The 22,017-nt window shown below is 42.1% G+C and overlaps 1 long non-coding RNA gene and 1 other non-coding gene across 2 annotated transcripts in view; one reads left to right on the forward strand and one right to left on the reverse strand.

Annotated features, from left to right (window-relative positions):
* The window catches only part of LOC139033625 (uncharacterized), a 329,098-nt gene that overhangs the window by 17,942 nt on the left and 289,139 nt on the right, over window positions 1-22,017 (forward strand). The gene's annotated exons all lie outside the window — the stretch shown is intronic.
* LOC139033629 (U6 spliceosomal RNA) lies at window positions 5,956-6,062 on the reverse strand. Its single transcript, XR_011486159.1, has one exon. It is a non-coding gene; the product is annotated as a U6 spliceosomal RNA (small nuclear RNA).

The following is a 22,017-nucleotide window of genomic DNA, read 5'->3' on the forward strand; positions in this document are numbered from 1 at the left end:
CCTCTTTCATGTGTGAGTCACCATCTGGAAGTCGCCTTCATTTATTTTAATTTAATGGGACTCGGCTCATCCTGGGAGCACGGCCACCAGCTTGTCCTTCCTTCTACTGTAGCTTTACGCTTCTGTGGAGAAAGGGGGCAGGGTGCAGAGTGCTTTGCCATAAAGCACTTCCCCCTCATCATCTTTTTAAAAAAAATTTCTTAACAGAAGCAATGGGAGAAATTTACTGGCCTGTCAGAAAAGCCATTGCTCATCAGACTGGAGAAAGAAAAAGCAGAGGTCATCAATTCATGGGCAGTGTCTCAGGAAGGGATTAAATCATTTAGCAACATGTTCTTAAGAAATCATTGCAGCCTCACACTGCCATTTTCTTTCTTGGACCTTCCCATCAAATACATTTTCCAAATGCAAGGTGAGTCAGCTACTGATGGTCAGAAGGCTGAGCCTGCTCCATTTCTAGAAGATGATGCAGACCTGTGTGTGTGTGGGTGTGTGGATGATACACACACATGTGCCTGTGTGTGCCAACAGATCTGTATTTGTGTGATACGTTTGCATAAACATACACACAACCATTGTCTAGCTGTAATGTTCAGTTTGTTGTTGTTGTTGTTTTGGATGCATCATGGCACGTGGAATCTTAGTTCCCCAACTGGGGATTGAACCTATACTCCCTGCAGCTAGAAGTGCAGAGTCTTAAGTCCTGGGCCTCCAGGGAATTCCCTGATGTTCCGTTTTCTTATGTTTGTATTATTTGTAAGTTGCCACAAATTTATTCTGATAATGCATATATGTGTGTGTATATGTATACACACATGTATGTATGTGTACGCCCCACTATAGGATCTCAGAGGCTGGGTCCGGGTCCCCTGGGTGTGTGTCACTTCCGTCATGTGCAGGGCTCCGCAGCACGTGGCATGGTGTCATCAGGTGACCGGGGGGCTTTAAACTGCCCCAGGCCAGGAGACCCCTTGAGAGTCAGTAGCCCAGTAGTTGGGAGCTTTGGCTTTGAAGTCGGCTGGAACAGGTTCAAATTCCAGCTCTGAGCTAGTGAGTCGTGTGGCCTACCCTCTCAACTGTCTTCCTGGGGCCACATGAGCCTGGAACACATGATGCTGTGGCTGGTATTCAGGTTGATGGATGCAGGTTGATGGTTGACAATGTCCCTGAAATTTTAGCAGGCTCTCTCAGAAGGATAAACAGGACACTAGGGTATTTGACTAGGCATGAGGCATGGATAACTAAGATATTGTGGTGGCTAATTTTATGTGTCAAACTTGACTGGGCCATGGGGCAAACAGTTTAAGCATTATTCCTGGGTGTGTCTGTGAGGGCGTGCATGGACAAGATTAGGACTTAAACTGGTAGACTGAGTAAAGCAGATTGCCCTCCCCAGAGGAGTGGTCCTCATAATCAGTTGAAGGCCTGAACAGAGCAAAAATTGGAGGGAGGATATGTTGCCTTCCTGCCTGTCAGATTGAGCTGGAATGCCAGTGTTCTCCTGTCCCTGGACTCGGCTAACACCATCAGCCCCCTAGTACTCAGGTCTTTGCCCTGGGGCTGGAATTACAGCACTGACTCGCCTGAGTCTCCAACTTGCAGATTGTGGGGCTTCTCAGCTTCCATAGTCACAAGAGCCAGTTCCTCATAATCAGTCAGTCTATGTATGTATGTATCTCATCATCAATCTATGTATGTACCTATCACCTATTAGTTCTGTTTTTCTCTCGAGACCCCTGACTAATACAGACATGAAGATCATCAAAACAACCAAGCTGGTCATGAAAAACAACATAAAACAGACAAAATATCCCTGTTGCAATTAAATAGGAAAACTTTCTAAGCACTGATTGCTTCCTTTGTTCATCCAAAAAAACACTTGCTGAGTATCTCCTTGTGCTGGGCCCCGGTCTAGGGATCCAGGGTGGATCTGGATCCTGTCTGTCCCCGTGGGGCTCAGGTTTCTGGGGGAGATGGGCTGTGAACTGGTGAGTGAGTAGAGAGGTGCAGAGGGTGGGCACTGTGCAGGCAGCAGCAGGGTCATGGCAGTGAGGGTGAGGACGGCCACACACCTGCGGAGGGCAGCGCCGTGGGCACCGGCCACCTCACGGGGTCTGGGCGTTGGGTGGGCAGATGGGAGAAGCTCTGCAGGTCTGTGGAGCAGCACGGGGTTGGAGAGCTGCCAGACCCCCAGGAGTCACTCCAGGTGAGGCAGCTGGCACTCAGCCAGGCTGACAGGCTACATCTTCAGTCTTCATTTCATCCTACAGGAGGCATTCAGGCAGAGACCGCCCGAGGCAGGGCAGGCTTGTGGCCCTTGCAGGGCTCTGAGGGCCTGGAGCATCCCCCTCTGGCCTCCCTCCCTGGAGCACCTTCTATTTTCAGCTCTGCTCGATGGTGTCACACTTCCTGCCCAGGCTCAGAGGGGCCAGCCGCACTCCTTTGTCTGGTTCTCCTACAGTGTTACCTGCAGTCGCCCCTGGCCCCTCACAGGAGTCAGGAGTGTGACTGGGAGCCTGCTAAGTGGTCAGTGCCCTCAGCCAATGGGTTCTAAGAGTCCCTGGTGGTGGCATGGTGCCTGGAGATGAGCCCATTCAGCCACCTTGGTGGGCATCACCTGGAAACTGGCCCAGCCTCACCCACGATCACTCCTGGAAGGTTCATGGGGCAGTTCTCACTCACCACCCCTTTCCCTGTGCCTGTTTAGGTGGTGACAGCTGGAAGTGCCCCTTGGGCAGCTGGAAACAGTGGTGGGTGGAGCTATGCCAGGGATGGAAGACTAGTGTGATGGCCGGAGGCATCCTTCTGTCAGAAGACAGTGGGGTCTGTAGTTGGTCTGGTCCTCCTGTGCTGCCTCCACCTCCCTCCTGGAGTCACCCAGGCTCTCTGTGTGTCTGCCCCACACCTGGGTACTCAGGGCTGACCCTTAAGTCACTGGGGTCCCTCCCTGGGGCCTCACAGCCTGGCCTAAGAGCTATCTCCGGGGGGTCAGGCACTGAGCTTTACCGTGTTCTCCATGGTTCTGCTTCCCCCAAGAGAGACCAAGGGCTGAAGTCGGAGACACACCAAATCCATCTTTCATGCTTATTAAGCAAGCTCTAAGTGAATATACCCTGTGCCTTCGGGCATTAACTGGATGGGGGATACAGAGTTAAAAACTACAGTCTCTTCTCCCCAGGAGCCAGCGCCTATGGGAATAGGGCATTAGGTTCTCGGGGCCTGCGGGAGCACACAGGAGCCCTGCCTCAGGGGGTTGGAAGTAGAGGGGTGGGGGCGAGAGTCTCCCCAAGTGAGTTCTGGAGTGCGAAGAGCTGACCTTGAGGGGGAGAGGGTGATTCAGGCCGAGGACACAGCAGCACCAGACCGAGAGGTGGAGGGACATGGCTCATCTGTCTGACCAGGACTTCCCTGGTTTTAGCAACAAAGGTCCTAAGGGCCAAAGCACTGCATCCAGGTCCAGCTTGAATGGTTGGTCCTCCTGCTGGGAGGCAGGGTTTGGGTGTAAGAGGAGATCAAGAAAGCAGGCCAGGCTCGGAGGGTAACAAACACGCCCAGGAGCTTTAACTGGGCCCTGTGTGGTATAGTGGATCCTGGGGGCCCACTGGGTCAGACTGTGCTTCTGAAAGGTTCTGAAGCTGCACTCAAGGGTGATGGGTGGGAAGACAGAGGTCAGCCAGGAGACGTCTGGGAATGAAGGCCGGGCATCAGGGTCCCTCAAGTCAAGGAGGTCAAGGACCAGGGGACCCAGTGAGTGTTCCAAGGAACTGACCGGCTCTGTGTTGAACCCATGGAACAGCAGGCATCCTGCACTGGTCGAGATAGATGTGCAGCAGACCCAGACTGGAGTCACCCTAACTGCAGGGTTCCCAGGGAGTTGGTCACTGAAGAGCCAGCGGCCCCAGGAGTGTGCAGGCTGAGGGCAGCTGGCGGGCAGATGAGAGTGGGGAAGAGCCAGGGGGCCCGTGGGGAAGGTCGGGGGCAGGGACAGCAGGAGGGAGAGGGCGCCAAGTGAGGTGGCCGTCGGGGCCGGGGAAGGGACAGCGGGCAGAAGGGGGTCCTTCTGGTCTGCCGGGTCCATGCTTCACAGGGAGGCCAGTGTGAACCAGTGGGCACAGAGGTGTGGCCGTTGGTTCCCCGAAAGGGTGATCAGCTGCCTCTTGATCTCCCTTGGTGGTGGAGTGTGAGTGTGCGAGAATGACAGGAAAAGATACTGGAGGAGGAGAGCCAGCCAGGCGGCCCCCAGCCAGGGGAGGCCTGGGCACCATCATTGCCTCAGTCTCCTAGTTTGAGTGGAGCAGTAGGTCCCCCTGTCCACAAACTGGCAGAGCCAGAAAGCATCTGACAAACTCAGCACCTGGATCTCTGTACCTGACTTTGTTGTAGTTTTTTCTGTGGGTAGATTTTAAATTCTTAATGTTCAAAACATATTCAGGTTTTCTCTTTCTCTGTGAGATTCTGCGCGAGATTTTGTTTCTTCAAGTTATTGTCCATTTTGCCAATATTTCAAATGCATTGGCATAATAATCTGTATTTATCTTAAATTTTATGTTATATTTAAAATTATATCCTCTTCTGTCCTATGTGCTAATAACTTTCTCTTTCCATTCTTTTCATCATTTGCTCTAGAAGTTTATTTTTATTAGTATTTTCAAAGAACTACCTTTTCGTTGATTTTACTTTTGGCCGCACTGGGTCTTCTCTCGTCGCTACGCAGGGGCTTTCTCTGGTTGTGATGAGCAGCGCTACTCTCCCTTGCGGTGCAAGGGTCTCATTGCAGCGGCTTCTCTTGTTGCAGAGCACGGGCTCTAGGCACACGGGCTTGGTTGCCCCACGGCATGTAGAGTCTTCCTGGATCAGGGATCGAAGCTGTGTCCCTGTATTAGCAGGCGGACTGTCAACACTGGCCCACCAGGAAAGTCCCAGAACTCCCTTTTTGATTTGGCTGATCCTTTATGTTTTATCTTTCTTTTCTCCTTCATTGCTCTGATCGTGATTATTTCCTTCTTCTTTTCTAGAGGATATTTTGTTTTTATTAACTTCTTCTTCATTTGGACTCTTTAAATATTCTTTTCTAACAGATAACATTAAAGATCATAAATTCCTCTAGTGCATTTCAATGGCATCCCTCAGGTTTTGATATGTATTATTTTCATCAATGATGTGTTATAATCAATCGTACAGTATGAATTATTTTATGCCTCAACTTTTGCACTCAGTGTTTTGTTTGTGAGTTTTATCCACGTTGTTGCCTGTGGCTATAAAGTATTCATTTTCTCTATTATACAATGTTTCATTGAGTGATTATGTCATAATCTGTCCATCCTAATGTTGGTGGATATTTGGCTTGTTTCTGACCCTTGGTTTTATGAATGATGCGGCTGTGACCATTCTTGCACATGACTGTTTATTTGCCTGTGCCAGGTCTTAGTTTTGGCGTGTGGGTTGTTTTTCTTTCAGCTGTGGCATGTGGGATCCAGTTCCCTGACCAGGGATCAAATCTGGCCCCCTGCTTTGGGAGCATGGAGTGTTAGCCACTGGCCCACCAGGGAAGTCCCTGAGCATGACTCTTGAGATACATGTTCACACGTTTAGGTTGGGTATATATCTAAGAGTGAAGTCTCTGGGTCATAGGAGATGCTTGCATTAAACTCCAGTTAATAGTGCCATCTGTCTTCCAAAATGTTGCTACAGTACTCTTGCCAGCGGAGTGTGACTACCCACCTCATTCTCCACAGTCTTGTCAGCACTTGATATTGTCAGTCACCATTCTGGTGAGTGTGTAATGGTTCCTCAAAGATGTGTGAATTTGCATTTCCTTGATGGATATTGAGATTGAGCAAGTCTGCATATGTATGTTACCCCCTGGTGTGTCTTTTGTTTCAATTCCATTTTCAGTTTTCTACACTGTTTTTCTTTTGATTTGCCTGTCTTTTCCTTATTCAGTAGGCTATAGAGAGAGAAGTAAAGTAATTTGGTTTTTTGCGTGTCATCCTTGCGCAGGGGCCATGCTAATCTTCTCTGTATCGTTCCAATTTTAGTATATGTGCTGCCGAAGCAAGCACAGTAATTTGGTTTTTTATATGTATTGTAAATATATTCTCTTAGTATGTGGACTGCTTTTTCACTGTTTGTGGTATCTTTTGATGAATAGATATTCTTAACTTTTATGTAGTTCAATTTAGCAATCTTTCTTTATGGTTAGTGCTTTTTGTATCCTGTTTAAGAGGTCTTTCCCTACCTCCCAAATCATTCTCCTGTATTATCTTCAATTCACCTAAAGTGGATCTTTATGTATGATATGAAGTAGGAGTCAATCCTTATTTTTTTCCCATAAGGATATCTGGTTGTCCCAGCACCATTTATTGAAAACTCCATCCTTTGTTCTTTGACCTGCAATGACAACTAAAATCAAGTGCCCATGAGTGCCTGAGTCTGTTTCTTGCTTCTGTATTCTGTTCCACTAACCTGTCTATTCTTGCACCAAGAAACTGTCAGGAAGCTTAAAATAATTGTTATTGATATCTGATAGAGCAAGTTCCATCACTTTGTTTGTCTTCTTAAAGCATGCTTTTGCTATTTACGGTCCATTTCATCTCTATTCTAAACATTTTAGGAATTAGCTTGTCAAATCTCTCTAAAAACCCTGGTGGGATTTTGGCTGTGACTGATTGATTGCATTGAATCTATCTATGTGGGGCTGATTAAATCTTTATTGTATTAAATCCTCCAATCTAAGAACATGATACATCCCTGCAGTTATTTAGTTGTTGTGTTTCTGTGTAGAGCTCCAGCACACAGTTTGTTAAATTTATTGTATATATGATATCAGGCTTCCCTTATAGCTCAGTTGGTAAAGAATCCACCTGCAATGCAGGAGACCTTGCTGGTTTAATTCCTGGGTTGGGAAGATTTGCTGGAGAAGGGATAGGCTACCCACTCCATGATTCTTGGGCTTCCCTTGTGGCTTGGCTGGTTAAGAATTTGCCCACAATGTGGGAGACCTGGGTTTGATCCCTGTGTTGGGAAGATCCCCTGGAGAAGGGAAAGGCTACCCACTCCAGTATTCTGGCCTGGAGAATTCCATGGACTATGTAGTCCATGGGGTCACAAAGAGTCAGACACAACTGAGTGACTTTCACTTTCTTTCACTTTCACTTTCTTTATGATATCACTTAAAAATGTAAAATTCATTGTTGGGACTTCCTTTATAGCACAGTAGATAGGAATCTGCCTGCCAATGCAGGGGACATGTGTTCAATCCCTGGCCTGGGAAGATTTCACATGCCACGGATTCACTAAGTCTGACCACAACTACTGAAGCCCGTGCACCTGGAGTCTATGCTCTGCAAGAAGAGACGCCACCACAGTGAGAAGCCCACACACCTGCCACAGTGAAGAACAGTCCCCTCTAGCCGCAAGCTGAGAAAGCCCATGCGAAAGCAACAAAGACCCAGCTCAGCCAAAAGTCAGAATTAATTTAAAATTTCATTGTTGCTGCAGATGTGTAACAATGCAGTTATTTATTTGTTTATTGAAATAGAGCTGATTTATAATGCTGTGTTAGTTGCTACTGTACACCAAATTGATTCAGCTATACATATACATATATTTTTAATATTATTTTCCACATGGTTTATCACAGGATATTGAATATAGTTCCCTGTGCTATACAGTAGGACCTTGTTGTTTATCCATTCTAAATGTAATAGTTTGCATCTGCTAATCCCAAACTCCCAATCCATCCCCACCTGCCCCCCTCCTCCTTGGCACCCATGTCTGTTCTCTATGTCTGTGTGTCTGTTTCTGTTTCACAGAAAGGTTCATTTGTGTCATATTTTAGATTCTACAGATGATTTATATCATGTGGTATTTGCTTTTCAATTTTTGACTGACTTCACTTTAATATGATAAAAGTCCATCCATGTTGCTGCAAATTTCATACTTTTTGTAGCTGTGTAATATTCCAACAATGCAACTGTTATTTCTAAATATATTGATCTAAAAAAAGAAAAAATAAATATATTGATCTATTTATCAAGATTGCTAAAATAATTTATTCATCTAAAATTTTATCTGTTGATCCTTTGGATTTTCTGTGTATACCATTAGATCATCTTCAAATGAAAGCAGTTTTATTTGTCTTTGTATTTTAACTTGCTTGCTTGACTAAGGCCAAAGTTGATAAATATCAATAACCACCTTTCAAGAAATACCTCAGATCCTGTCTGGCATCCCATTTTACTATTATTCTTCTGTACTATTTCAGTTCCAGCTTGTTTTGTAGAGCAAGCATTTTTAAATTTTGATAAGACCCAACTTATTAATTGTGCTTTTGTGTCAAGTCTAAGATCTCTTTGCCTGGCCTCAACTCCAGAGATTTTCTCTTGTATTTTTTTCTAAAATTGTTTATAGGTCTATATTTTATATTTGAGTCTGTGATCCATTTTGAGTCAATTTTTGTATAAGGCATGAGGTGTGAGTAGAGATTTTTTTTTTTTTGCTATGAATATTCAATTGCTAAAGCCCAATTTGTAGGAAAAGTTATCCTTCCTTTTCTTTTTAAAATTTTTTACCTTTTCTTCTTGAAGTACTCTTGCACCTTTGTCAAGAATAAGTTGAACATATTTATGTCTGTCTTTTTCTGGGCTCTTGAGTCTGTTCTGCTGATTGTGTGTCTGTCCATCCACCAATACTTTGATTACTGTGCTTACAGTAAGACTTAATATCAGGTAGAGTGGTTCTTCCTGCTTTATTTTTATTTGTCAAGATTATTTTAGTTATTCTAGGGCATGTGTTTTTCCATTTAAGTTTTAGAATAATAATCACTTCTTGGCCTTTTGGCTAAGATCAAGTGTAAATTTTAGAATAAGCTTGCTTATGCCAAAAAAAAAACCTTGCTGAGAATTTGATAGGAATTGCATTAAACCTGTCAATCAGTTTAAGGAGAACTGACATCTTTATAATGGTGAGTCTTTCAGTCCATGAACACAGTATGTGTTAACATTTATTTAGGTGTTCTTTGATTTTTTTTTTCTATCAGTGTTTTGTAATTTTCAGCATACAGACCATGTACATGTTTTATTAAGTCTATACTTAAGTATTTAATTTTCTTCAGAGTGATCAGAAATAGTGTTGCATTTTAGATTTAAGTTTCCACTTGTTCATTGTTAGTTTATAGAAATACAATTAACTTTTGTGCATGATCTTATTTCCTGAGGGGCTTCCCAGATGGCACTACTGGTAAAGAATCCACTTCCAATGCAGGAGACACAAGAGACGTGGGTTCAATCCCTGGGTTGGAAAGATCCCCTGGAGTAGGAAATGGCAACTCACTCCAGTATTCTTGCCTGGAAAATTCCATGGATAGAGGAGCCTGGTGGGCTGCAGCCCATGGAGTTGCAAAGAGTTGGACATGATTGAGTGACTGAACATACACTTATTTCCTGAGACACTGCTGAACTCACTTAGTTCTTTTATATGTTTTGTGTAGGTTCCTTTGGTTTTTCTATATAGACAATCATGCCATCTGCAAATCAGGACAGTTTATATCCTTCTTTCCAATGGTTATGCCTTTCTTTCTTTTTTTTTTTTTCCATTTATTTTTATTCGTTGGAGGCTAATTACTTTACAATATTGTAGTGGTTTTTGCCATACATTGACATGAATCAGCCATGGATTTACATGTGTTCCCCATCCCGATTCCCCCCTCCCACCTCCCTCTCCATCACATCCCTCTGGGTCTTCCCAGTGCACCAGCCCTGAGCACTTGTCTCATGCATCCAGCCTGGGCTGGTGATCTGTTTCACCCTTGATAGTATACTTGTTTCAATGCTATTCTCTCAGAACATCCCACCCTCGCCTTCTCCCACAGAGTCTAAAAGTCTGTTCTGTACATCTGTGTCTCTTTTTCTGTTTGCATATAGGGTTATCGTTACCATCTTTTAAAATTCCATATATATGCATTAGTATACTGTATTGGTGTTTATCTTTCTGGCTTACTTCACTCTGTATAATGGGCTCCAGTTTCATCCATCTCATTAGAACTGATTCAAATGAATTCTTTTTAATGGCTGAGTAATATTCCATAGTATATATGTACCACAGCTTTCTTATCCATTCGTCTGCTGATGGGCATCTAGGTTGCTTCCATGTCCTGGCCATTTTAAACAGTGCTGCAATGAACACTGGGATACATGTGTCTCTTTCAGATCTGGTTTCCTCGGTGTGTATGCCCAGGAGTGGGATTGCTGGGTCATATGGCAGTTCTATTTCCAGTTTTTTAAGGAATCTCCACACTGTTTTCCATAGTGGCTGTACTAGTTTGCATTCCCACCAACAGTGTAAGAGGGTTCCCTTCTTTTCTCATCGCAGCAGCTAGAACTTCCAGTACTATGTTAAATAACAGTGATGAGAGTGGGCCTATTAAGGGAAGGAGTTCAGTCGTTCATCATTAAGTGTGATCTTGTGCTTAGTCACTCAGTCGTGCCTGACTCTTTGCAATCCCGTGGATGGTAACCCACCAGGCTCCTCTGTCCACAGGGGTTCTCCAGGCAAGAATACTGAAGTGTGTTGCCATGCCCTCCTCCAGGGAATCTTCCCAACTCAGGGATTGGAACCAGGTCTCCTGCATTGCAGGAAGATTCTTTACCATCTGAGCCACGAGGGAAGTGATCTTAGTTGTGTGTGATGAAGGTGCTCCTTATCAAATTAAAGTAATTTCCCTTTGTTACTAATATGATGAGGATTTGGGGGGTTTTATTTTCATAAAAAATGGGTGTTGTGTTTGTCAAATGCTTTTCCTGCATAACTGATATGATCATGTGTTTTTTCTTCTTTAGTCTTTTGGTATAATTAATGACATTGCATACTTGAATTAAATCCCACTTGTTAATTGTTCAACAAACCAATTGTTGGAATTGGTTTGCTAACAAGTAGTTGAATTTTGTATCTGAGTTTCTGGACAATATTGGTCTGCAGTTTTCTTTTTGTATACTTGTTATATCTGGTTTTATGTAATAATACTGGCCTCATAAAATGAAAAGAGTTTCTTCTATTTTTGGGGGGTTGATAATGTGTAAAACTGGTGGTGTTCCTATTTTAAATACTTGAGAGGATTCTTCAGTGAGACTCTCAGGGCCTGGAGATTTCTTGTTCAGGAGATTTAAAATAACATATTTAAAGTTCAATTTTGTTAATGGTCGTAGGATTATAAGACTATGCATGTCATCATGGTTGAGTTTTGGTAGTTTTGGTTTTCATTCATTTGACAAATGAGACTTTTGCTCCATTTTAATATAAGCATTTAGTGCTAGAAGTTTCCCCTTAGCATTGCTTTATATGTGTATTTTAATAGGTAGTATTTTCACTTCATATAGTTCTATGTATTTTTAAAATTTTACTTTGAGACTTTTTCTTTGACCCATTTCTTCTAAATTGTTGAATATATGAGCATAAAATTGATCATAGTATTTTCCTAATAACCTTTGAATGGCTTCAGGATCTTCTGTGAGTTTCTCTGTTTTATTTCTGATTTTGGTGATTTGTTTATTCTCTCTTTTTATCTGTCAATCTTGCTGAAGGTTTATCAGATTTTTATTTTATTAATTTCTCTACTGCTTTTCTGTTTTAAATTTTGTTGATTTCTGCTGTATATTATTTCTTTGCTTTGCTTTGCTTTGGTTTATCTTGCTCTTCTTCTAGTTTCTTAGACCATTGATTTTGAGACCATTTCTCTATTAGTTTCCTTTTCAGATTGCTTTAACTGCATTTCACATTTTTATATTTGTATTTTTACTCTCATTCACTTCTGTGTATTTTTATTTATTTATTTATTTTTAAAGATTTTTTTTTTCATTTATTTTTATTCGTTGGAGGCTAATTACTTTACAATATTGTAGTGGTTTTTGCCATACACTGACATGAATCAGCCATGGATTTACATGTATTCCCCATCCCGATCCCCCCTCCCACCTCCCTCTCCATCCCATCCCTCTGGGTCTTCCCAGTGCACCAGCCCTGAGCACTTGTCTCATACATCCAACCTGGGCTGGTGATCTGTTTCACCCTTGATAGTATACTTGTTTCAATGCTATTCTCTCAGAACATCCCACCCTCGCCTTCTCCCACAGAGTCTAAAAGTCTGTTCTGTACATCTGTGTCTCTTTTTCTGTTTTGCATATAGGGTTATCATTACCATCTTTTAAAATTCCATATATATGTGTTAGTATACTGTATTGGTGTTTATCTTTCTGGCTTACTTCACTCTGTATAATGGGCTCCAGTTTCATCCATCTCATTAGAACTGATTCAAATGAATTCTTTTTAATGGCTGAGTAATATTCCATAGTATATATGTACCACAGCTTTCTTATCCATTCGTCTGCTGATGGGCATCTAGGTTGCTTCCATGTCCTGGCTATTACAAACAGTGCTGCGATGAACATTGGGGTACACGTGTCTCTTTCAGATCTGGTTTCCTCGGTGTGTATGCCCAGGAGTGGGATTGCTGGGTCATATGGCAGTTCTATTTCCAGTTTTTTAAGGAATCTCCACACTGTTTTCCATTGTGGCTGTACTAGTTTGCATTCCCACCAACAGTGTAAGAGGGTTCCCTTTTCTCCACACCCTCTCCAGCGTTTATTGCTTGTAGACTTTTGGATAGCAGCCATCCTGACTGGCGTGTAATGGTACCTCATTGAGGTTTTGATTTGCATTTCTCTGATAATTCTGTGTATTTTTAAAATTTTCCTTTGGAACTTTAACTTTGACCATGGGTTATTTAGGATTGGGTTGCTTAACTTGCATGTGTTTAGAGATCGTCTTGTTTTTATGTTATGAATTTCTAGTTTGATTATATTATGGCTAGAGAAAATGATCTGTGTGACATCTATTACTTTAGATTTATTGCGGTTTGTTCTGTGGCCCTGGATATGGTATGTTTTGATGTCTACTCAATAGACAGTTGAAAACAAGATATATTCTGTTGCTGTTGTATGGAGTGACCTACTGCTGTCAGTCGGATCCTTGTTGGTTGACTCTGTTTTTCAAATCGATATCCTTGCCGGTATTCTGTCTGGTAGTTCTAACAGTTGCTGAGAGGGAAGTATTGAAATCATCAACTGTAATTGTTGATTTTCTGTTTTTCCTTTCAGTCCTGTCAGTTTTTGCTTTATGTATTTTGAGGCCCTGTTTTTGGTGCATATACATTTAGTTTTTATGACTTCCTGGTGGATTGAATCTTTTATCATTTTATAACATTCCTTTTTGTTTCTAGTATTTATCTTTGCTGTGAAGTTTTTACTTAATTAGATAATATAGCCAGTCCTGCTTTTTAAAGGCTAACATTCATATGGTATATATTTTTCTATCATTTTATTTTTAACCTTATGTCACTGAATTTGAATGAGTTTTTATGTTTAGTTGTAAATAGTAGATAGTTGAACTATGGGTTTTTAATTTTTTTGTTTAACACACTCCTCCTATCTGTCTTTGTGTTTGTATATTTAGACCATTTACCTTTAAGGTAATCTTTGATATGATAGAACTTAAACTTGCCACTTTATTGTTTGTTTTCTGTTTGTTTCCTCTGGTTCTTATTATTGTTTCTCTTTTGTTGTTTTCTTGGTTACTTGCACAATTTTTAGTATTTCATATTTATTTATCTATAGTGCTTTTGAATTTATTTCTTCGTATAGTTTTCATTTTGGTGGCTCTATATATTACAGTATACACATATGACTTATTACAGAGTGAAAGTGTAGTCGCTTAGTCATGTCTGACCCTGCAACCCCATGAACTGTAGCCCACCAGGCTCCTCTGTCCATGGAGTTCCCCAGATAAGAACACTGGAGTGGACTGCCGTTCTCCTCTCCAGAGGATCTTCCCAGCCCAGGGGATGAGCGCACGCCTCCCACACTGCAGACGAATCCTTCACTGTCTGAGTCGCCAGGGAAGCCCATTACTACAGAGGACTGGTGTCAGTGTTTCACCACTTGATGTGAAATTTGAAAACCTTTTTTCCATTTAGGTTAATTTACTTTCCTTAATTTTATGTACTGTAGTCCTGAGCATCAGATAATGCCATAATTTTTATTTCAATCTTTAAATATGATTTATAAAACTCATAAGGAAAAGGATGGTCTGTTTGGTGTATATTTCTGATTATTCTGTTGTTCTTTCTCCCTTTCTGATGTTCCAGGATTCCTTCTTTTTCAATTTCTTTCCTTTTTGAAGATTATCGTTTAGCCAATTTTTAAGGATATATCTGGAGGTGACAAATTATTTGTTTTCTTTTATCTGAGAATGTCTTTCTTTCACCTTGATTTTTTTTTTTTTTTGGCTATGCGGATCTTGGTTGCTGTGCTCAGGCTTTCTCTAGTTCGGTGAGTGGAGCCTATCCTTTGTTGCGGAGAACAGGCTTCTCATTGTGGAGGCTTCTCTTGTTTCGGAGCATGGGCTCTAGGGCCCACAGGCTTAATAGTTGTAGCACATGGCCTTAGTTGTTCCCCAACATGTGGAATCTTCCTAAACCAGGGATCGAACCCATGTCCCTTGCATTGGCAGTCTGACTCTTAACCACTAGACCACTATGAAAGTCCTCCCCTTAATTTTTGAAGGATATTTTCACCATATGCAGAATTTGTGGCTGACAGTGCTATTTTTTTCAGTACCTGAAAAATGTACCAATACTGTCAGGCATCCATAGTTTCAAATGAGAAATCCATTGCCATTCAAGATATTCCCTTATAGGTGTCATTTCTTTCTGGCTATTTCAATATGTTTTCTTTTTAGTTTTTAGAAATTTAATTATTTTTAGTTTTAAGAAGTTTAATTATGATATGTTGTGGTATGTATTTCTTTGGGTTTACCCTGTTTGTGGATATTGTACTATCTTGAACCTATAGGTTATGTATCATTCGTCAAAATGAGAATTTTCAGCCATTATTTCTTCAAATACTCTTTTGCCTTTCCTTTTTTCTCTTTCTGAGAATCTGATGATATGAGGGTTGCATCTTTTCTTATTATTTCACAGGTGTCTGTTCATTTTTTTCAGCCTGTTTTTTTTTTTTCTAGTATTTCAGTTAAGTTCAGTCACTCAGTTGTGTCCAAATTTTTGCAACCCCATGAACTGCAGTATGCTACCCTTCACTGTCCAACTTCTGGAGCTTGCTCACTCTCAGGTCCACCGAATCAGTAATACCATCCAACCATCTCATCCTCTGTCTTCTTCTTCTCCTCCTGCCTTCAATCTTTCCCAGAATTAGGGTCTTTTCTAATGAGTCAGTTCCTTGCATCAGGTTGCCAAAGTATTGTAGCTTCAGCTTCAGCATCAGTCCTTCCAATGAATATTCAGTACTGATTTCCTTTAGAATGGACTGGTTGGATCTCCTTGCAGTCCAAGGGACTCTCAAGAGTCTTCTCCAACATCGCAATCCAAAAGCATCAATTCTTCGGTGCTCAACTTTCTTTATTCCAACTCTCACATCTATACATGACTATTGGAAAAGCCATAACTTTGACTAGATGGACCTTTGTCAGCAAAGTAATGTCTCTGCTTTTTAATATGCTGTCTAGGTTAGTCATAGCTTTTCTTCCAAGGAGCAAACGTCTTTTACTTTCATGGCTGTAGTTACCATCTGCAGTGATCTTGGAGCCCAAGAAAAGAAAGTATGTCACTGTTTACATTGTTTTCCCATCTATTTCCCTTCATTGTTTTCCCATGAAGTGATGGAGCCAGATGCCTTGATCTTAGTTTCTTGAATGTTGAGTTTTCAACATTCAACGTTTTCACTCTCCTCTTTCACCTTCACCAAGAGGCTCTTTAGTTCCTCTTCTCTTTCTGCCGTAAGGGTGTTGTCATCTGCATTTCTGAGGTTATTGATATTTCTCCTTGCAATCTTGATTCCAGCTTGTGCTTCATCCAGCCTGGTATTTCACATGATGTACTCTGCATCTAAGTTAAATAAGCAGGGTGACAATATACAGCCTTGATGTACTTCTTTCCCAATTTGGAACCAGTCTGTTGTTCCATGTCAGGTTTAACTGTTGCTTCTTGACCTACATACAGATTTCTCAGAAGGCAGGTTAGGTGGTCTGGTATTCCCATCTCTTGAAGAATTTTCCACAGTTTGTTGTGATCCACACAGTCAAAGGCTTTGGCATAGTCAATAAAGCAGAAATAGATGTTTTTCTGGAACTCTCTTGCTTTTTCGATGATCCATTGGATGTTGGCAATTTGATCTCTGGTTCCTCTGCCTTTTCTAAAACCAGCTTGAACATTTGGAAGTTCACAGTTCATGTATTGTTGAAGCCTGGCTTGGAGAATTTTGAGCATTACTTTGGTTTTGTGTGACATGAGTGCAATTGTGTGGTAGTTTGAACATTCTTTGGCATTGCCTTTCTTTGGGATTGGAATGAAAACTGACCTTTTTCAGTCCTATGACCACTGCTGAGTTTTCCAAATTTGCTGGCATATTGAATGCAGCACTTTCACAGCATCATCTTTTAGGATTTGGAAACAGCTCAGCTGGAATTCCATCACCTCCACTAGCTTTGTTCATAGTGATGCTTCCTAAGGCCCACTTGACTTCACACTCCAAGATGTCTGGCTCTAGGTGAGTGATCACACCATCGTGGTTATCTGGGTCATTAAGATCTTTTTTGTATAGTTCTTCTGTGTATTCTTGCCACCTCTTCTTAATATCTTCTGCTTCTGTTAGGTCCATACCATTTCTGTCCTTTATTGTGCCCATCTTTGTATGAAATGTTCCCTTGATATCTCTAATTTTCTTGAAGAGATCTCTAGTCTTTCCCATTTTGTTATTTAGGTGGGTAAATGATACTCAACAGATCTGTTGATCTGTCTCAAGTTGCTGATTTTATCCTCCATCATCTCTACTCTAGCCCATCCAGCAAGTTTTAAGTTTCTGTTACTGTATTTTCAGTTCTATACTTTTCATTTGACTTTTTTGATTACTTAATTTCTTTGCTGGTGTTTTACCTTTCTTCATTTATAATTGATTGTTGAAGCATTTTATGATGGCTTCTTTAAAGCCCTTGCCAGAATATGTTACCATCAGATTTATCTTTGTGTTGGTGTCATTTGATTGTCTTTTCTCAGTTAAGTTGTTATATTTCTGATTCTTCATATGATGGGTGGTTTTTAAAATTATATACTAGAGTCTTTCCGGGTGGCTCAGTGGTAAAGAACCTGCCTGCCAATGAAGGGGACATGGGTTTGATCTCTGGTGAGATCTGGGAGGATCCCACATGCTTCAGAGCAGCTAAGCCTGTGTGCCGCAATTATTGAGCCTGTGGTCTGGAGCCTGGGAACTGCGGCTACCAAAGCCCGTGCACCCTAGAGTCCACGCTCTGCAACAAGAGAAGCCCTTGCAATGAGAAGACTGAGCACCACAACTAGAGAAAAGCCCACACGGCAACGAAAGCCCGACAGTCAAAAACAAGCAATACGTATTAATAAATAGAATTTAAATTTGTGTACTAGACATTTAGTCTATTTTATTAGTAGACTGATTCTTTTATTAAATTTTTTATTTTATATTGGAGTATAGTTGATTTACAATGTTATGTTAGTTTCAAGTGTACAGCAAAGTGATTCAGTTATACATATACATATATTTATTCTTTTTCAGATTCTTTTCCCATACAGGTTATTACAGAGTATAGTTCCCTGCGCTGTATAGTAGGTCCTTGTGACTATCCATTTTACATATAGTAGTGTGTTTATGTTAATCCCAACCTCCTAATTTATCCCTCTTCCCTCCTTTTCCCTTTGGTAACCGTAAGTTCATTTTCTAAGTCTGTGAGTCTGTTTTGGTGTTGTAAATAAGTTCATTTGTATCATTTTTTTAGATTCCATGTATATGATATCATGTGATATTTGTCTTTCTATGTCTGACTTACTTGATTTAGTATGATAATCTCTAGGTCTATCCCTATTGCTTACAAATGGCATTATTTTATTCTTTTTTGAAAATAATTTGATTTCTTTATTTTTGGTTGTGCTGGGTCTTCATTGCTTCACAGGCTTTTCTCTAGTTGCTGCAAGTGGGGGCTGCTCTCTGGTTGCGGAGCACAGGTCTTGGGCTCTGGCTCCTGGGCTCTGGAGCATAGGCTCGATAGTTGTGGCACACAGGCTTAGTTGCTTCAGGGGATGTGGGATCTTCCAGGATCGGGGATTGAACCTGCATCTCTTGCATTGGCAGGTGGATTCTTTACCACTGAGCCACAAGGAAAGTCCTATTTCACTTTTAATGGCTGAGTAATATTCCGTCAGATATATGTACCACATCTTCTTTATTCATTCATCAGTCCATGGATACTTACATCGCTTCCATGTCTTGGCTACTGTAAATAGTGCTGCAATGAATATTGGGATGCATGTATCTTTTCTAATTACAGTTTTGTATGGATATATGCCTAGCAGTGGGATTGCTGGATCATATGGTATTTGTATTTTTAGTTTTTTTTCGGGAACCTCCATACTGTTCTGTATAATGGCTGTACCAATTTACATTCCCACCAACAGTGTAGGTTCCCTTTCCTCCACACCTCTCTAGCATTTGTTATTTGTATACTTTTTAATTATGGCCCTTCTGATCAGTGTGAAGTGGTACCTCAAAGTAGTTTTGATTATTATTTTCTCTAATAATTAGCTCAAATGGTAAAGAATCTGCCTGCAATGCAGGAGACCTGGGTTCGATCCCTGGGTCAGGAAGATCCCCTGGAGAAGGAAATGGCAACCTACTCCAGTATTTTTGCCTGGAAAATCCCATGGACAAAGGAACCTGGAGGGCTACAGTCCATAGGGTCACAGAAGAGTTGGACATGACTTAGCAACCAAACAACAATAATTAGTGATGTTGAGTATCTTTTCACGTGCTTTTTGGCCATCTGTATGAGGAAGATGCTGATTCTTATTTAAATTTTCTATTTTAGCAGACGATCACCTTTTAGGTTTAGTGTAAGGTGCAAGTTTACTTCTGTGGGCTGTGGTTCCAATGACAGTTTAATTTTTAAGCACTTTGTGGTATTATCTTCATTTTCTTAGTTTGAATCATGCTGTCAGGCTCCCATTGGTCCCTGCTCTTGCTACCTGGAAGAGTGAGGAGTTTCTCTAGGCTTGTCAGCCTGTTGTCTCTGAGTGGAGGAAGGGAGTCTAAGGCCCACAGGGACAAAAAAGCCTTCCTATCTGTGTGGCAGGTTCTGTCCTGCTTGTGGGGTGCAGAGAGTGCCTCCCCAGTTAAGTGCTTGTTTTGGTAGAATCCCCTTGGTCAGTGCTCTGTCCCCTCTCCTGCTGTTTCTTGACAGGGAGACAGATCTCAGGCCTACAGAGAAGTGCATACTTCTTCTGGCCATTTATTGATAGTGGACTCCCAATCTGCCTCCCTGGCAGGTGGTACTGAGCTTTTCATAGGAAGGCACTAGGATGAACCCTCTTGTCTAATGGTGTGAATCCCTGTGACATGCATGGAAGACTCATATGGTTCTTGGTGATGTTACACCAGTAGAAACACTGCCAGACTGGACTGAAGAGTATAGAGAGAATACAAAATTAAATGAATACAAAACAAAAGAGGCTGTTGGACCCCTAAAATACTACAGGCAAGAAATGGGAGCCCATAAAACTACTCATGTGTTAACCTTTAAGAAAAAGGAAGGATGACTCTGAGGGCAGAACCACTAGCTCAAAGGACTGAACTTTGCATCACAGAAGATTAGTCCCAGACCATGAAACAAAGAGTCTACATGGTGGGGGTGCACAAAGAGGTCTTTTCTGTCACCCTCATTGTGTCCCTGTGCCCCCCCTGTCTCAGGACCCCTGCAACCATCCCCTCAGAGGGCTGGAAGCATCCACCCCCCAGGCTTTCTACCCACCAACCCCAGTACCTCTGTGTTCACAGATCTCTTGCTTCCCTTCTGTCTCCTAAGCTCACCTTTCCTGGCACCCCGCCTCCTGCTGGGCTCCTCAGGTGTTATCTGTTCCATCAGTGCTTCCTGCTGAATGGGGGTGGGGAGGCCACTGTGTCTTAGGAGAGAGGAGACCCTGTCCTCTGTGACCTTGCCTGAGGCCTTCTAACACCGCATGTACTAATTTTTCTTTTCCAGGGCAGATTGATTGGATTAACAGTGGCTACTGTATATGGATCATATTAAGCAAGGTGCCCCATGGTCTTCATGTTCTATTCTAGATGGGTTATCCATTTTCCCAATCCCCTATTAAGAATCCTTTGTTGTTTGAATTCATGCTTGCTTTTTATAGATCCATAAAAGACCAGGGTGAAAACTGCCCATTACTGTCTCAAATAAGGTAAAAAAAGAGGTTACAATTGGGTGTTGCCTTAGTAACACAATAAAGGAACACAAATACTTGTTTCCAATAGTATGGTATTTAGCTGTTCCTATAGGGGCTTGACTATAAGTTGAGAGCAAACATTGTGTTTTAACTACTCATTTCTGTGTGACAACCACTCCATGTATAGTTTCTTATGAGTGAAGTAGAAAACCTTTTATACTGTTTTCACCATAAAGATGAACCTCCCACTCACCTGTCTCTAGCTGTTCATGGTAACAGAGTGTGTGTGTCCCTTAGAGACACACTTCTTTTAGAGAAAGCTTACTTCTTTTGCCTTGACCTTGGAAAGTGTCTAGTTCCAGGGGGGATATGTGTATGTTGGAGAGGAGAAGGAAGGATATATTTTTAAAATTATTTAAGATAATTTCTCTCTTCGAGCCCACCATAGTCTCTACCTCTATCAGTGAATTTGTTGTTTTTGTTAGTCTCTCAGTTGTGTCTGACTCTTTGCAACCCCATGGACTGAAGCCCATCAGGCTCCTCTGTCCATGGAATTCTCTAGGCAAGAATACTGGAGTGGGTATAGCCGTTCCCTTCTCCAAGGGATCTTCCTGACCCGGGGATCAAGCCTGGGTCTCCTGCACTGCAGACAAATCCGCTACTGTCTGAGTCACCAGGGAGACAGGACTGATTTGAGATTCATGGGCCTCAGAAGGGTTTAGGGTGCGATTCTGTTTCATCTTACCTTTGGAGAGATGTGGGCCTGGCAGGTAGTGGATGAGTAGATTCTTAGCTAGAATAAAGAAAAACCTCTCCTTGTAATGTGTATTTTATTTGTCTCTCTTGTGAGCTAACATTTGGTGGAAGGTGGCCTGATCAGGACTGTTCAGAAGCAGCGATAGCTCACAGGGAAACACAGGTGGGTGGTCTTGGCCATAAAGTGAGAGGACAAAACTGCTAGATCACCCAGCAAGAGACCCAGTGAGACCCAGTGAGAGCTGGAAGCCTGACCTGTCACAACTAGAGGGCAATTTCTTTCAATCTTGTGCATCCCAACACCTAAGTACCCCCTCCCATAAACACATAAATCCATTTTCTCATCAAGGTCATAACTCTCCTTGGAATAGGGCTTCTCTGTGAAGAAGGCATCAGAGATGCTGGCTCAGGACCTGTGGTGCTGACTGCTCACTCTGCATCTGGGATGGAGAAATGTTTGGGAATCATGATCATTTACAGTTCAAGGGGCTGGGGTTGCTTTTTATGTTAAATAAAGCCTGTGTCTGTATCTTGGATCCTTCTGTCTCTTTTCTCCTCCCTGTCCCCCCACCCCCTCCGTAATTAAAGTATTACAGTGAGGAGAAACCTTTAAATGCTGACCTTGGAAAAGGAAATAAATTTCCTCTCATTTCTTGGAAAAGGAATGAGAACTAGGCCTGGCAGAAGCACAAATTGTTACAAACAAGCCCTGAGGCCTCTGCTATCTCTCATCCGCATCTATCAGTGTAAACTAAGAGTCCCTGCTTGCCTCTTTGAACTCGGGAAGTGGCTTCGGCTGAGCAGGGAGGATGTTCTTGGGCAGAGGAGAGAAGGTGGCAAAGTTGTTCCCTCAGCAGTGAATGCTGGCTTGACCACAATAAAAGGCACAGTCGAGGAGTGTGGATCACAGGCCGGGGCCCTGGGCGCTGGGCAGGGGCTTTTAGAGA

Source organism: Odocoileus virginianus, unplaced genomic scaffold (assembly GCF_023699985.2).
Source record: "Odocoileus virginianus isolate 20LAN1187 ecotype Illinois unplaced genomic scaffold, Ovbor_1.2 Unplaced_Scaffold_23, whole genome shotgun sequence".
NCBI lineage: Eukaryota > Metazoa > Chordata > Mammalia > Artiodactyla > Cervidae > Odocoileus > Odocoileus virginianus.